Source organism: Coenobita brevimanus, chromosome 46, assembly GCF_032717465.1.
Source record: "Coenobita brevimanus isolate Jiangsu-jjx chromosome 46, ASM3271746v2, whole genome shotgun sequence".
In the NCBI taxonomy this organism is placed as follows: domain Eukaryota; kingdom Metazoa; phylum Arthropoda; class Malacostraca; order Decapoda; family Coenobitidae; genus Coenobita; species Coenobita brevimanus.
In genome coordinates this window covers 31,796,441-31,812,799 of record NC_136999.1, presented here as the reverse complement: position 1 = coordinate 31,812,799, position 16,359 = coordinate 31,796,441, and the positions used below count along the sequence as shown (strand labels likewise).

At 39.8% G+C, this 16,359-nt stretch overlaps 1 non-coding gene across 1 annotated transcript; it reads right to left on the bottom strand.

Moving 5' to 3' along the window:
* Positions 1-15,865: 15,865 nt before the first annotated feature.
* Positions 15,866-15,984, bottom strand: LOC145398814 (5S ribosomal RNA). Its single transcript, XR_013897176.1, has one exon. It is a non-coding gene; the product is annotated as a 5S ribosomal RNA (ribosomal RNA).
* Positions 15,985-16,359: the final 375 nt, after the last annotated feature.

Genomic DNA, 16,359 nt, shown 5'->3' with positions numbered 1-16,359 from the left:
TAGGTGCTATGCATGTGCAGTAGGGAGGTGTTTTTCTGAGTTAGGGTAGGTTAGGGTCCATAACTTCCAGTCCAGGAGCCAGGGACTTGTAAGTACCCAGTTGAATATTGTATGAACCTACCTCAAAAACCTCATTTTATGCTTCTTTTGCATTTATTTCAGTCTTTTATGTCCCTTATTGGTATGATTTGGGTCTTAAATAGGTGCTATGCATGTCCAGAGGGAGTTGTATAGGTGTTTTTCTGAGTTAGGGTCCATAAGTACAAGTCCAGATGCTGGGGCCCAATATCCGGACAGGACCACTATCCGGACCTGCCTATGGCTCTATTACGTCGGATATTGGAGGGATTATATAATATATATATATATGTATATATATATATATATATATATATATATATATATTATTTTATATATATATATATATATATATATATATATATATATATATATATATATATTATGTTATGTATTTATATATACATACATATATATATATATATATATATATATATATATATATATATATATATATATATACAGTATATATATACAAATGCTTGTGGGCTCTTCAGGCCCCTCCCACTTGCTCCTATGGAGGGATTTCGTGCTGTGCGCTCACTTTCTCATGCTTCACACTCGTTTCCTCGTGCTTCTGACTCTTTATTTGTGCTTCTCACTTGTTTCCTAGCGCTTTGTCCATGCGTTGCGATCATTTCAGGTAATCCGAGTCACGTTTATGTGCTGTTCTAGTCTAACGTTCTCACTATCGGTCATCAAGGCAACATCGAAGGGCCCATGATTGTCCATTTATGAGCTGTTCTAGTTTAGCATTGTCACTTTGATTTTTTGCAGGTAACCAATTGATCGTGTTATTTGCAGCTTCGGGAATGGAAGCCAAGTTTTCCAAACGCAAGTCCGAAATACACACACATACACATGGCTATTGCTATAGTATATATCAGTTGTAGCTCTGGGCAAAAAATTCCATGGATATCCTATGCCGGGAGCCAGGAGCAGAGTTTTTTTTTTTTTTTTTGTCAAAATGTGATCGCTCATTATATATACTGGTAGTAAAAGTTTTTCAGTCGTGATGTCACCAAGTTTTTTCACATAAGCAAATCTTTTGCGATTTTTGTGCCAATTTTGGTGTGATTTGAATGTGTAGTTTTGGCTGTCCAAAATACACACACACACACACACACACACACACACACACACACACACACGGCTAGTGCTATAGTATACAGTAATCCCCGTACTTTCTGGACGCCCACTTTCCAGACACCCCACTTACTGAACATTGTGGGCCTGGACCTTCAGAACCCAAAAATGGCCAAAAAAAGAAAAATTCCCCCCAAATCCGAATTTTTTCTAACCCATAATTTGAAATTGCTGGGTGGTGCCAAACAGCTATTACACCATGGACCCTTCACCCCTTCCTTCCTCCCCCCTCCCTTGTCAAGGTTGCCATTTGGTATTTTTCATTACCAAATGTGGGCCAATTCAGTATAAAGAAAAATTTGTTTGGTAATGAATCAGAATAATGCATTACCAAACGGATTTTTCACATGTATGAGGATACACAGGATGGAGATGGTGGATTGTTTGCTCCCTCTGATTAATCTGCTAGCCCACATAGCGTTAAAGTAATCAACATGCTGTTAATTATAAGAAGAGTGATTACATGTATTTCCACTTGTATATATAATTAGTGAAGAGTAAATGCTAGCTTTAGGAATTTGGTAATAAAAATTGAGGAGTTTGGTAATGTGGCCATTGCGATCTGGCAACTCTGTTCCCCCGTCACCAACACTCCAACAGTTACTGCCTAACTTCGATCGCGAGTAGATGCTTATCGCAATGGAAGCCACACTTGCTCCTTTTTTGTGAATAAACAGTGAATCAACTGCAATACCTCGCCACTAGACCACACAGGAATTTACAGTGTTGTACAGTGTTAAGAAATTTGAATTTAGAGTGCAAAGGATTAACTATGGAGTGCAAATTGGCGGTTGAAACTGGCGGTTGAAACTGGCGTGGTGCAGTTAAGAACAATGTGCAATGTTAAACAACTATAAAGCACAGTGCAAAGAATTAAGTGCAGCACAACACTGGATTACTGTACGTGCTTCAAGAGCATTTTCACCGCTACCAAAACCTTAGAAAAGGCGGCCACAAACATGCTGTAAGTATCCTGGCTGAGGTACAGTCACTTCTGATTCCTCATTCTTTGGTTCCTTTTCATTTATTTCATGCTTTATGTCAAGTCTTGGTGTGAATAGGGTCTTAAATAGGTTTAAGTAGGTGCTATGCATGTCCGGTAGGGAGTTAAATAGGTGGCTTTCAAAGTTAGGCTGGGTTAGGGCCCTTAAATACCAGTCCAGGAGGCAGGGGCCCACTTTCTGAATGGGGCCACTTTCCTGACATGCGTTTGGCTCTATTACATCGGATAGTAATGGGATTACTGTATTGTATATAGATAGATAGATAGATAGATATACAGAGAGGGCTAACATAATAGACCGGACCCTGTAACTGAAGGGCTTTGGGAAACTAGGACGGGTGTCATAAACAGAAGATGAAGAATCTAGAGAGATGATGGAACAAGAAACTGAGTCTGGAATGCAGTGAAGACGATACCAGCACCTCATCATCAACAACTGGCATCACAAATCCAAGGGGAATACACCAGCATCCACGAACAAACTTGAAATTGGGGATGATCTGAATGCCCCTGTTGCCAGATGTACACCAGCATGATGCACAGAACTTAACAACTGGAGACGGGCATCTATTGCAGAGGAGTAGATCTCGCTTCCATATTCAACTTTAGGAAGAATAAAAGACCTATGCAAGAGAAGGAGCATCTGACGGTGTCCACACCAAGAGGTATGAGCCAAAACCCTCAAAAGACTCAAACCTTTAAGACAAGCTGCCTGAACAGAACAAATATGAGGAACCCAGGTTAGTTGTCTATCAAAGAGAAGACCCAGAAACCGTGTCTCTTCCACAAAGGATATTCTCCGACCATAGAGATACAAGTCATGGTCTGGGTGAACCCCCCAAAGACGACAAAAATGCATAGCCACTGTCTTTGTTAAAGAAAAACGGAAACTGTGAAACTCTGCCTTGTCAGAAATTTTATTAAGAGCCTGCTGCAACTTCATCCCTATCAGAGACATTCTAGATGTGGTGAAGGAAATTAAGAGTTGAACCCGGTTGTGGTTGAATGAACCCTATCAGTGCAGAGGCAGTTTGCAGGTTTATATGGCACGTGCCGCTTGGAAGACGATGCACAACACCGTTTCAAATTCAAACTTATACTAATGAATACACCACGAAGCCTACCTGGCAGTATGGTCCCTGGCACACTAGATAGTAGGTGCAGCGTAGAGTGTCACTCAGCCGACAGTGCAAAACAGTACTTTGTGGGATGAGTGACAGGTAAGCACGTCTTCTCATAACCTCGTTACCAATATCTGTGCCAGTTTGCATACTGGAAATACTGCCGGAGTTATAACTATCTTTGAAAAAGCTACGAGTTGAAACTTATGAAAGTTGAAAAAGCTATGAAGCTTCACGTGTGAAGAATAACGTTCATTTTGGTACAATAAAACTGGTTTCAGCTGGTTTTAGTGCTTGCACTAGTATAGTGCCCCTTTGGGGCTAAGATGCGAATGAATGTATTTGAGAGTGTGTCGTCTTGTCTCGGCTACCTCCCTTTCTTTGGGGGAAGCAGCCTAGGTATAAAGATGGATAGATAGACATGTTCATACAATGCGTTCTAGAAGAAATATACGTGGAAAGAACTATACAAAATATAACCCTCCTTATGATGGAGACTGCCCCCCCAAATTTCAAGTCCTGTCTACGGACTTGCTGTGGTAACAATTCTGGGCAGTTGAGACACAGAAACAGCAACTTAGTTGGATCACACCAACCGAGCTAATCTCGACTGGAGGACCAACGAAAGACACAGCCTATTTTAAATCACACTGTCTCAAACCCCTTCACTACACTCACTGTAATTCACTGCCCGCTGATCCATTGTAAATGATAACGTAAATGATAGCGTAATGCAACCGATGTAAATAATGCAAACCCATTCAATACATAAACACAGGACCTTAAAACAAGGTGGATGTAGGAAGGTAGACCAAATAAATAAATCAAAATAGCCAAAACACAAAAGTCATGATTTATGAATGCAAAATGAACAAATATATAATGGAATAATAATAAACAATTAATCTTGAAAATTAACTTTAATTAGCAACTGTACCCAACATAGCCAAACCCTACTAAAAGCATACTACAATATATAATACGGTACTAAATGATATTACAGTATTATATAGTATAATATAACCTCCACTCTCCAAGCCAGCTTAGCGAGAAATCAAGACCCTTTCTCACCGTGGCTTTTTTTTTTTTTTTTTTTTTTTTCCTATCGACCATTGAGGCCGAAGCCTCTGGTCATTAAGGCAAATATATATATATATATATATATATATATATATATATATATATATATATATATATTGACACACATATATATATACGAACATATATATATACATACATACATACATACACACATCCATGCATATGAACATACACATTTTCATGCACACGTACATATATATATATAATAATTTTTATTTTATTTTATTTTTTTTTGTATTTTTATTATTACTTTTTTGGTAATTTTTAACCTTATATTACTTATAAACAAATATGCCTAATATAAAGACCCTAAAACTAATCATCTAACAGACAAATCGCTAATCTATACTAAGTCCTAAGAGACAAATAACTAGACCTACACTAATGGTAAAAAAGCCTCGACCAAGAGAATACCATTGACTGCAGATATGTAATGCCTTTCTACATTACATACCCGCACTCATCACCTGGTGACTGTCAGTCGAGGCACAACCTAATACAGGGGACATCAATATATGAAAGGGAACCAAACGAGTCAGGAACATTTCCATATACGTCAGCTGTCGGCCCTAATTAGAATAACTTAAGCAAGATGGTATAATGTATTTACATAATTTATACAAAAAGTGAAGAACCTCGCCCAGCAGACCACCATCGACTGCAAGTGCCCAATACCTTCCTATATTGCACACTTGCACTCATCAGCTGGTGACTGTCATGCGAGGAACTTGGCTTAATGTAGGGCACATCTATATTAGAAATAGATCAGTGGGAGGAGGACCTATTTAAAATATGTCAACTGTCAACCCTAATTAATATTACAATATATACATATTTACCGTTGATAAAAACCATAACCACACAGTAAAAAGTCACATCACTCTGATCAGTCCGGTCTCTCTCAAGAAAGCCATCAATTTATCAGTCATAGCAATGTCCCCATCACCCAGGATGGTGGAAAGGGTGAAGGGGACGTCTGCTGCTCCGCAGTAATTTATAAGTGAAGCACGTTCACGAATAAATCGCCGACAGCGCAGGATGATATGACTGATAGATAACACTGCATCACAGATGTCACAGTGCGGTGGGAAGCGTCTTTCCATATAGGGTTTCATATGTGTTAAAATGGAGGCATTGAGCCGTAACTGTGCCAACACTTTTTCTTTCAGGCGACTGGGGCGGTTGGCGGTGTCCCAGTAGCCCAGGTACGGCTTACAGGTCGTATTTAGTCTGGTCCACTGACCTTGCCACAGACTCTGTGGCCGGCAGAAGACTGACCGTCTATCGCCGACCACTGGTCGCTTTCATCCCTGCGATGGATGGAGTCCAATTATGTTTTTTATCCACCGGCAAATAATTAATGCTAAACTGATTTACTGGCTTCTATATTCTAGATACCCACCACTGTATAACCAATTGTAACAATGTGACAGAATTACACAGTAATATAACAGATTAATAATAATAATAATATAGAGTAATCCAAATCCTAGCCACTTCAACTGAGCAGACAAGTGTTGAACTAGAGCCCTCACAACCACACACACACACACACACATACTATATATATATATATATATATATATATATATATATATATATATATATATATATATATATATATATACACAGTATATATATATCATCTCATCAGCCGTTTGTGTGTCCACTGCAGCACCGGCCTCTGCCTACCAAAGTGGGACGATACAACCAATGTATCTCTACCAAGTGGCTGGGACTGTCTAGTAGAGATTGTATGTAGGGTGAGAAGTGCTTGTAAGTGTAAGGGTAGTGTTGGAGTGGCTTTGGATGTCTGTGTAGTAAGTGAACCAAGTGTAATCGGCCAGCGCAAGCCGACTGGGTGCAAGCACACTTTATAGTATGAAACACTGGTTCAGTCACAGCACCCCTTGTGTCTGCCAATGCAGTAGGTGGCCAGGAGAAGGCTCCGAAAGTTTATTACCCTTGCGGGGGCACGAACCCTCGTTCTTCAGTGTACGAAAATACACACTGTGCCACAGAGACTCATATATATATATATATATATATATAGGGATGAAAGACTGACGAAGAGAGCGTATGTGAGTGAGGTGGAGGGGGAAAGAGGGAGGGGGAGGCCGAGGATGAGATGGAGAGATGGGGAGGAGAGGTATATGAGAGAGGGGGGTGTGAGTTGGGAGCAGGGGAGTGAAATGGCGGGGGACAGGGCGACTTGGAGGCGATTTGTTTGTGGCCACCCCAAATGGGATTGAGGCATCTGGGAATATATATATATATATATATATATATATATATATATATATATATATATATATATATATATATATACCGTCAGATGGGGCTATTTTGGACTACCGGGGTTAATTTGGACAGTTGGTCACTGGTCGTGTGTTTTTTTCTTTAATATATGAAAAATATTCGCTCTTAACTTACATTCTCATTTTTTTTTTTCAGAGATGCTGCAGCCTATGCTTTGTACTTTAATTCTGTGGAGTTCCCTTTTTCTTTTGTTGTTATCACTTTGTTCTTATGGCATTGTTTTTCCTCCAGAAATGGTACGAAAATATTAAGGTGCAGAGACCTTAAAGACACCTAACAACAACCAAATATTTATTTTTTTGGAGATTTATAGACTACAGTCAAATCACCTATGGCGGGGCAAATTGGTTCTGGACCTCGCCGGTGCCACAGAAAACCGTGCCATACAAATATCCAAACCTATGGGAAAAATGGAATTTGGTTCTGGACGTTTGCCCAAAGTTCTCCTTTTCACCCCACTTTTCCCCATTTTTCCTCACTTTACACACACACAATGACGCAATCAGTCAATGCATGTATTAAACGTAACAATAGCTATAAAAAACGGAAGGGTGATCAGCCTTGTGTCTACTTGGGCAATAGGCTACCACACGCTGCAGATCAAGCGAAAAAAAGCTCAGCCAAGTAGACACAGATCAGCTTACCAACCAAAACAAAGATGGTGGAAGCTGCCTGGTCAAGCGCTGATTGAAGAAGTTCATTTGATAAAGTCTGTATGCTCAAGTGTCAGCAAAACTCACATTTAACACACTGATAATAATTCTTATGTACGTGATGATGATGATGGGAGGCATTATACTTCGTCTTAGTTCAGAGATAGGTGCTTTGTCACTAACTCATTCATAGTGTTTTTACGAACAATACCCAAAGAATCTTTAATGTTTCATTACTTATGAATAATACCCAAAGAATCTTTAATGTTTCATTACTTAACACAATGAATTTGGTGAAGTTTAACCTCCTCATAAGAGAGAAAAAAGTCCACAGTTTGAGCACTTGTAATATGGAGGTGAAATGTTCGCCATCTTGTTTACAAACAGGGGAGCGTGCCGCCAGGGGAATTTGCCCACGTGTTTCAAACCTTGCTGCGCCTATGCCATAGGTAGTTTATGCACGTGGTTCGTTTTTGGGGGTTTGGCATCTTGCCCTGTCATAGAAAACCATTGCATAGAGGTCCGCGCCAAAGGTGACTTGACTCTATTTAGGTTTGTGTACCCAATATTTTATTATATTTGATCAATAATTACCATCCAGAAAAACTTGCATAAAAATCCGGAGCTGTGTCGGGCATAAAAATCCGGAGCTGTGTCGGACAGTGACACAATTGCTGAAGCATTTCAGTTTAATCAACCCTGCACCTCCTTGGAACTTACAAGGGCCTTTTTTTTCATTTCTCTGTCTAGTGATGGTAAGAAATTATAAGAAGAGAGCCACAAAGAGGGCTGCCAAGTTTAAGAATTACTCTCAAGAGACCATTAATGCAGCTGTTCAAGCTATTCTGAATGGCCAGATGACTGTTCGCAAAGCTGCCATCGAGTTTAATGTGCCCTGCAGCATGATCTTAGACAGAAAGAAGGCCACAACTGAAGGGTTGCACATTCGTCAACCAGGAATCACCTCACTAACAAGGGAAGAGGAAGAATCAGTTACCCAATATGTAACAACTCTTGGGGACTATGGCCTGGCATTTGACTCCAAGGACCTAAGGAATTTCATCAAAGTACATCTGGACAGAACAGCCAGGATGGTTGTTCGACAACCTACCAGGGGAGGACTGGGTTGCAAGGTTTTATCAAAGGAACTGGCGTATTCTTACCAGAGGACACGGTAGAATATCATTCAAAAACATGCCACCACCACCGAAGAGCAAATTTAAGGCTACTTCTCCCACCTAAAAGACTCTTTGTCATTCCTCCATCAAACATCATAAATTACCATGAGACAAACCTACAGGATGATCCCAAATCAAAAATGTAATTCTTCAGTAGGAGAATCAAGTATGCAGAGAGGGTTATGAACACAAACAAGACTAATACCACCATCATGTTCACCGGCACTGTGGTCGGGCAAATGCTTGCCCCTTATGTTGTCTACAAGGCTGAGTGTCTAATGGATACATGGACTACAGGAGGTCCAAGCAACTGTCACTATAACTGCATTCGATAACTAAACTTGCTTTGTTAATTTAAAAACAAACTAAATACCAGTAGGTTTAATAGAATATTTTATTTTCATAAAATTCAATTAATAAAAATTTCCAACAATTACACCTTAAGTTTTTTTCAGTACATTTATATTGGAGCTAAATATTTTATAACATTAGTGTTTTTAGAAAGTTATTGTTTGGCAGAAAGGCATTTTAAATGAAAATTTAAGGTATTGGCTGAAATAGCCCCAGAGCCAAGATTTTCAAAAGTGTTGCTTAAAAAAATTGTCAAAATTTTATTTTTTATCATACAACATTTTCCTTTGCACCTATTTATTCTCAAAACATTGTTCTAGATTCACGGAATAACTGAGGATCCTATGTTAATTACAATATGTCCTGTGTGGCAAAAAGTTTTTAAAAAAGACCAAAAATGTCCAAAATAGCCCTGTCTGACAGTATATATATACATAATACGAGGTGCTACCCAAAAGTTCCAGTAATTTGAATATTGAAGTAAATAAGTTACCTTACCTCCTAGTTCTCATTGTTGCCTTCGAAGTAATCCCCTTGGGCATGTATGCAGTGGTCCCAGCGTTTTTTCCACGAGTTCATGCATTCCTGGAAGGCTTCAGGCATGATGGGTTTGAACATCTCTTGTGATTCTGTCTGGATCTCCTCAGTCGAGTAAAATCGATGCCCTTTCAGTCATAATTTCAGCTTAGGAAACAGGAAAAAGTTAGAGGGGGCAAATTCAGGTGAATAGGGTGGTTGGGGAATGCTTACCATGTCAGTGAAAGCCAGGAACTTCCAGACAGCAATTGATGTGTGGGTAGGGGCGTTGTCATTTTGCAGGACCCAGCCCTTGTTCTTCCACCGTTCTGGAAGTTCGTGGTGGATGTTCTCCCTCAGATGCTGCAAAACTTCAAAGTAAAACTTTGCACTGACAGATTGACCGAGTGGGACGAATTCCTTGTGAATAATCTCTTGGATACCAAAGAAAATGATCAACATCGACTTGACATTGTTGCCAACTTGATGCGCATTTTTTGGCCACAGTGAATTGGGAGACTTCCATTGAGATGACTGCTGCTTTGTCTCCGGGTCATAACTATAAACCCGTGATTCATCAACAGTTATGACCTTGGAGATGAAGGTGGCATCATCTCTGACCTGATTCTTGAGCTCCCTGCAAACTGCAATGTGTTGTGTCTTCTGCTCATCATTCAGCAGTCTTGGCGCAAATTTTGCAATGATGCATCTCATGGCCAACACGTCCAACAAAATGCATTGCACGCTCCTGTACGATAGTCCAACGATATCACAAACATCATGGATAGTTCGTCTACGATATGCAAGGATAGCCTGATGAACATTTCTAACGTTTTCTGGTGTTGTTGCCGTTGACGGTCGTCTAGAATGGTTATCGTCTTTGACAGATGTTCATCCTTCCTTGAACTGCTTGTACCAGAAAAATTTTTTGCTTTGAGACATGGTATTGTCACCGAAGGCTTGCTGAAGCAACCAGTGAGTTTCTGCAGCCGTCTTGTTGATCTTAGCAGAACTTGATGCAGGTTCTTTGTTCTGCAAGATCCGCCATTGTAAACTGCCAAACCACCTACACACCACGTTACAATAGTAGACATAGCTCAACAACACTTTCACTCACAGACACGAATGGGGCCACACTGACGCACAAGGGGTGCTGCTGATTCCTCCTAGCTGCAAAAGGCAAAACTGAAAACGGTTGGCTCCCTCTGTTCAAATATATATATATATATATATATATATATATATATATATATATATATGTATATATATATATATATATATATATATATATATATATATATATATATATATATATATATATATATATATATATATATATATATATATATATATATATATATATATATATATATATATATAATATATATATATATATATATATAATATATATATATAAATATATATATATATATATATATATATATATATATATATATATATATATATATATATATATATATATATATATATATATATATATATATATATATATGTATGTATAATATATATATATATATATATATATATATATATATATATATATATATACACACACTACCCACACACACACACACACACACACACACACACATATATATATATATATATATATATATATATATATATATATATATATACACACACACATACATACACACACACACACACATATATATATATATATATATATATACTGTATATACATATTGTTATGTTAGGTGTTTAAGAGTCAGCTTCCCGTCCCTTGAACGCCTAGTGTGCAGCTGGGTTCTCTTTCTAGACCGGTGCTTAGACAAATAAGAGAGAAGCAGGAAACAAAAACTCATGGCAACAACCTTACACGTGTATTGACAGATTCTATATGTGGAACAGGTAGATGTCACAACAACAGGAATCTGTGCAATTATAAGACATATGTAAGGATCATGGACAGTAGTACCACGCAGGACACTATTTGGACAATAGTTCAGGGCAATAGGTGAATAGCACAATGAACAGTATTTAAGGTCTTTTGGGCAGGGGAATATGTCAGTCACTTTGAGGGAAATATACACTGTGCTTAGGATGGGCAACTTATTCACAGGTTTTGTAGTACAGAGGAATCACAGTATGAGGGCCGAGTCTAATGTTCGCTGGAATCACTGCATTATTGTTGGGTCTTCGTTATTTCCCTCACGATTTCACTATCTGCCCAAACAGTGACTATCACACATTAATATATCTCAGACTTAGATTCCTCCAGATAATATAGCACACTGCCCGATATTCAGGTCACTATTACACTGTCACTGCACTTTCACTGTCACTCACTGTCAGTGGGGTGGCGGTGTGGTTAGAGGGCGGCGGGAGAACTCACAGCCCAACTCCTGATGGGGGCTGGGTCCCACCTGTGGCCTCTGTATCCAGCAGCCACGGGATCACTCGTAGGGGCGTCCTCTCTCATCTGGGGCTGTGGGCGGCGAAGGGCCTTGCACTGTCAGGGCTGGGAACTGGAGTGCGGCCCTCAGGGCTGGGGCCAAAGAGCCTCCTGAAGCACCCACTTAGGCGCCTGATGGAGGACAAGGGTCATCTGCGTTGGGGTAGGGAGAGGCCTCACCCAGGGTTTCTGGGGGTGGCCTCGAGGAGCCTTCGTCGGAGTCTGTCAGGTAGAGTCCCTCTGGAGCCGGCTGGGTGGAGAACAAACCTGGGGATAGCACAGGGCCTCTCCACAGGTCTTTGGGACTGAGCCGATCCTCCTGCGGGTTGCCTCTCTGGTGGTGGACAATAGGGTTGTCTGCGCCCCCACATGTCAACAGGTCTGACGGCAGAGGACCTCCTCGTGGCAGAGTCACAGGGGGAGAGGGACTTTGGTGCTCCTCCCCAGCGTGGCTACCGGCTGTCACTGGGTTCCCGTGCGCAACAGAACAAGGGTGGCTACTGGCCGTCCCTTTGCCAGGCCATGCTCTGTCCACTCCTCTGTAGGCTCCTCCTGGGGGTGTCGTGATGCCCTCAGTGATTGTTTCCAGTGCTGTAGTGCCCTACTAGATTATTCTCAGCATTATATATATATATATATATATATATATATATTCATCATCATCATCACCATCATCCAGACCTTCTTTTCCAACCTAGGGTAGGGTTTCCCACTCTAGGGTAGGGTGAGGAGTAGCAATGTACAGACAGCCCTAAGTTTGTCCAGTTCAATGGGCCATGCACCCATTCACTCATCATTCAAGCCCCCGGTATGTTGGCTCTATCTAATATGCCAAAAACATTCAACATGTTCTGTCACTTCAAATAAACGTATCCAATAGAGTCAATCTGGATGCTGCCACGTAAAAAAGGGGTGCCAAATCCCTGATCATGCACTTTTCCTCACAATATTCATCCAGCCAGCTCGATCTCTTGTCAGTCCCATAGCCTCACCGACTTCCAAACCTCTCTTCCTCACACACTCATCCACCATATCCCTCCACCTTCTCCTTGGTCTACCTCACCTCCTTTCTCCTTCAAATTCGTTGAGATATACGTTTTTCACCACTCTATTGTTATCCATTCTCTCCACATGACCATGCCATCTCAGTACACTCTCTTCGACTTTGGTGTCCACAGACTTCCTCACTCAACCTCTTTCACGAATCACATTATTTCGTATCCTATCCACTCTCTGTACTCCACATACATTGCTCAGCAGTCCCATCTCCACTGCTCTCACTCTTGACTTTTCATTTTTGTGCCACACCATAGTCTCACATCCGTATGGTCAAGTTGGCACTAACACTCCTTCATGTAAGCCTCGTGCAGGTGCAACACTCAAGCCTCTGTTTCTTATCAAGGCCTTCATTGCACCAGCTACTTTCCTTCCTTGTCACTCTACTTTCCACTTATTCGCATATTTTTTTCTCTTTTCTATCACTGTACCCAGTGCCAGTCTCTCTCCATTCACTGTAACATCACACTGGGTGTCACCTTTTCTCTCAACAACCATCCCTACAAACTAGAACCAGCAGCCCGCCGCAGGCATCAAGGTAGCCACATGCGGCTGAGTGCGGGGAAACTTCCTGCATCTGTACGCTGCAGGGCCGCCAGTGTGGTGAAAATATGCATATAGTATTTTATTAATATACAGAAGAATTTGTTATCTCTTACTTCATAATAATGTCTTAAACTTTCTTTTCGAATATGATGCTGAACTCAGAAATTGATATTTCATAAATTTTAGGAATAGTTTTCTTGAACATTTGTTAAGTCCAAACTTGTGGTGGTAAATCAGTATATAAAGAATATGATGCTTTTTTCTTTTAAATATTTTCTTTTCTTTTACTATTTCAATCATAATGATGATATCAGAACTTTCCAAGTAATGTTTTCTTTTACTTAAATACTTGGAGTGAAATTTTTGTTCCCAATATCACTGGTAGACTATTCGTGTCTGTGCAGACATTCGGCTGTAACACTTTTGACCAACATTGCTACTTATGAATTGTAGTACGTTTTATAGTCTACTTATGCATATATATATATATATATATATATATATATATATATATATATATATATATATGTGTGTGTGTGTGTGTGTGTGTGTGTGTGTGTGTGTGTGTGTGTGTATTTTTAATTTTGTTAAGGAACTAATTAAATTAGAGACGTGACGAAATGTCTTAACTGTTCGTGATTCAAACGTAACGTAAACAACAAGCTGCCGCCAACACGAAGTAGTGTTTCGGCTCCAACGCTTATTTTATACAGGCAAGTAACATTTCATATAAATTTATCCAACACACAAGTCACAAATTATTGTTTTATTATGGCAGAGGGGGAGTCTTATTGGACTAGGAGACGTAGGATAAAAAAAAGTGGCAGAGGATATGGAACATATTGCTAATGACAAAGCCAGGAAAATTATAATTCAGAGGAAGCTGAAGAGGAACCACAACCTGAAAATGATGTAAGTGAAGAGAGTGAGCTTCTGGAATGTGTTGAGGGTGAAAAAGCAGTGATTGAAAGTTTTAATGTATCTTTAGAATTAATGCCACCCGTAGGGTTTGATAATGAAATTTCAGATGGTAATATTACAGGGATAGGTAGCTCTAGTGGTGATGATGATGAATCGTATACCAGTAAGCCTGAGGATGACCCTGCTGGTAGTTCAAAGATTTTACTATCACAACTAGCACACTGGGCTAAAAACTTTCAAGTTCCCCAGAATGCTGTATTCCAGCTGCTGCGTGTACATCACCCAGATCTTCCTAAAGACTCAAGAATACTGCTAAAGACTCCTCGTGCATATGATGTGAAGGAAATTGCAGGAGGATCTTACTATTATTTTGGTGTAGAAACTTCACTTGTGAAAGTGCTACTTCCTAAAGTAGATAGCCTAAAAGATGCTGATCAGATATCTTTGCAGTGCAATGTAGATGATATTCCTCTATTCAAAAGCTCATATGTTCAATTTTGGCCCATTTTAGGAAAAGTTGAGCAGCCATTAATAAGTGATCCTTTTATTATTGCACATTTTTGTGGTACTAAAACCAACTAGTGTAGAAGAATATCTCTGTGATTTTGTTCAAGAAATGGAGCAACTCTGTGTAAATGGAACTGAAATTAATGGGTGTGAAAAGAAGCTAAAATTCCAGAATTCTGCATTCATCTGTGATGCTCCTGCAAGGGCATTTCTCAAAAACGATAAAGGTCATAATTCATACTATGGATGTGAGAGGTGTTGTCAAAAAGGTGAATGGTTAGGAAGAGTGACATTTCCATCTATTACTGCAGCCCCTTGTACGTACAGATGAAACATTTGACTCTGATATGGTTTGTGATGATGATTATGTTAGAACACCTATAGCAGGCCTTGGCATTGGGATGGTAACCAAGTTCCCTTTAGAGTATATGCACCTAATTTGCTTAGGAGTAGTAAGGGAATTACTTGGGCTTTGGATAAGAGGACCTATAAATACTATGTGTAGAGTTGGAAACAGAGTTATATCTAACTTGTCAGATGATCTGTTAAAGTTTTGGAAGTTTTTGCCATCTGAGTTTACTAGAAAATGTAGATCGCTTCAGTTGTTGGATCGCTAGAAGGCAAAAAAGTTTCGGCAGTTTTTGCTCTACAGTGGACCGGTCACCTTGAAAAATAAACTGGATCATCGTAGATATGAAAATTTCCTATATTTATTTGTTGGCATTAATTGTCTGGGAAGTCCACTTTACAACCAGAGCCATTGTCAGTATGCTCGAGAATTATTGAGCCAATTTGTTAAGGAATTTGGAAATATATTCATTCATTCATTGCCAGACGCCATGTATCCCAAACGGGGTGGCCAAGGGCTTACAGTTAATTGTTTTACAGGGAGGGGCACTAATCCTCCACCAACCCCACTTGACACGTAGGGATGCCAACAGCATCTGGTGTTCCCAGGTGGTCACCCATCCAAGTACTAACCAGACCCAACGTTGCTTAACTTCGCTGATCGGACGGGAAGCGGTGTACTCAACGTGGTATGGCCGTTGGCAAGAAATGCTTGTATATAACATTCATGGACTCTGTCATTTGGCTGATGATGTTTCAAAATTTGGTCCACTGGATAGCTTCTCAGCATTCCCTTTTGAAAATTATCTTGGAAAATTGAAGAAGCTCATTCGCAAGCAAAAACTTCCATTACAACAAGTAATTTACAGAATTCATGAAGCAAATGATATGCAGACTGTGAGCTGTGCAGAAATAAGGAATTGTGAGGGCATTCCCAAGGAAGAACGTAGAAATGGACCATTACCAGCTTGTTTTAATGATTACTCAGAGTTTGCCAAGGTAACTCATATGAATTTACTAATCTCTGTCAACTCAGGAGATAACTGTGTAAAAATGGGTTCAAAAATTGGACTTGTAC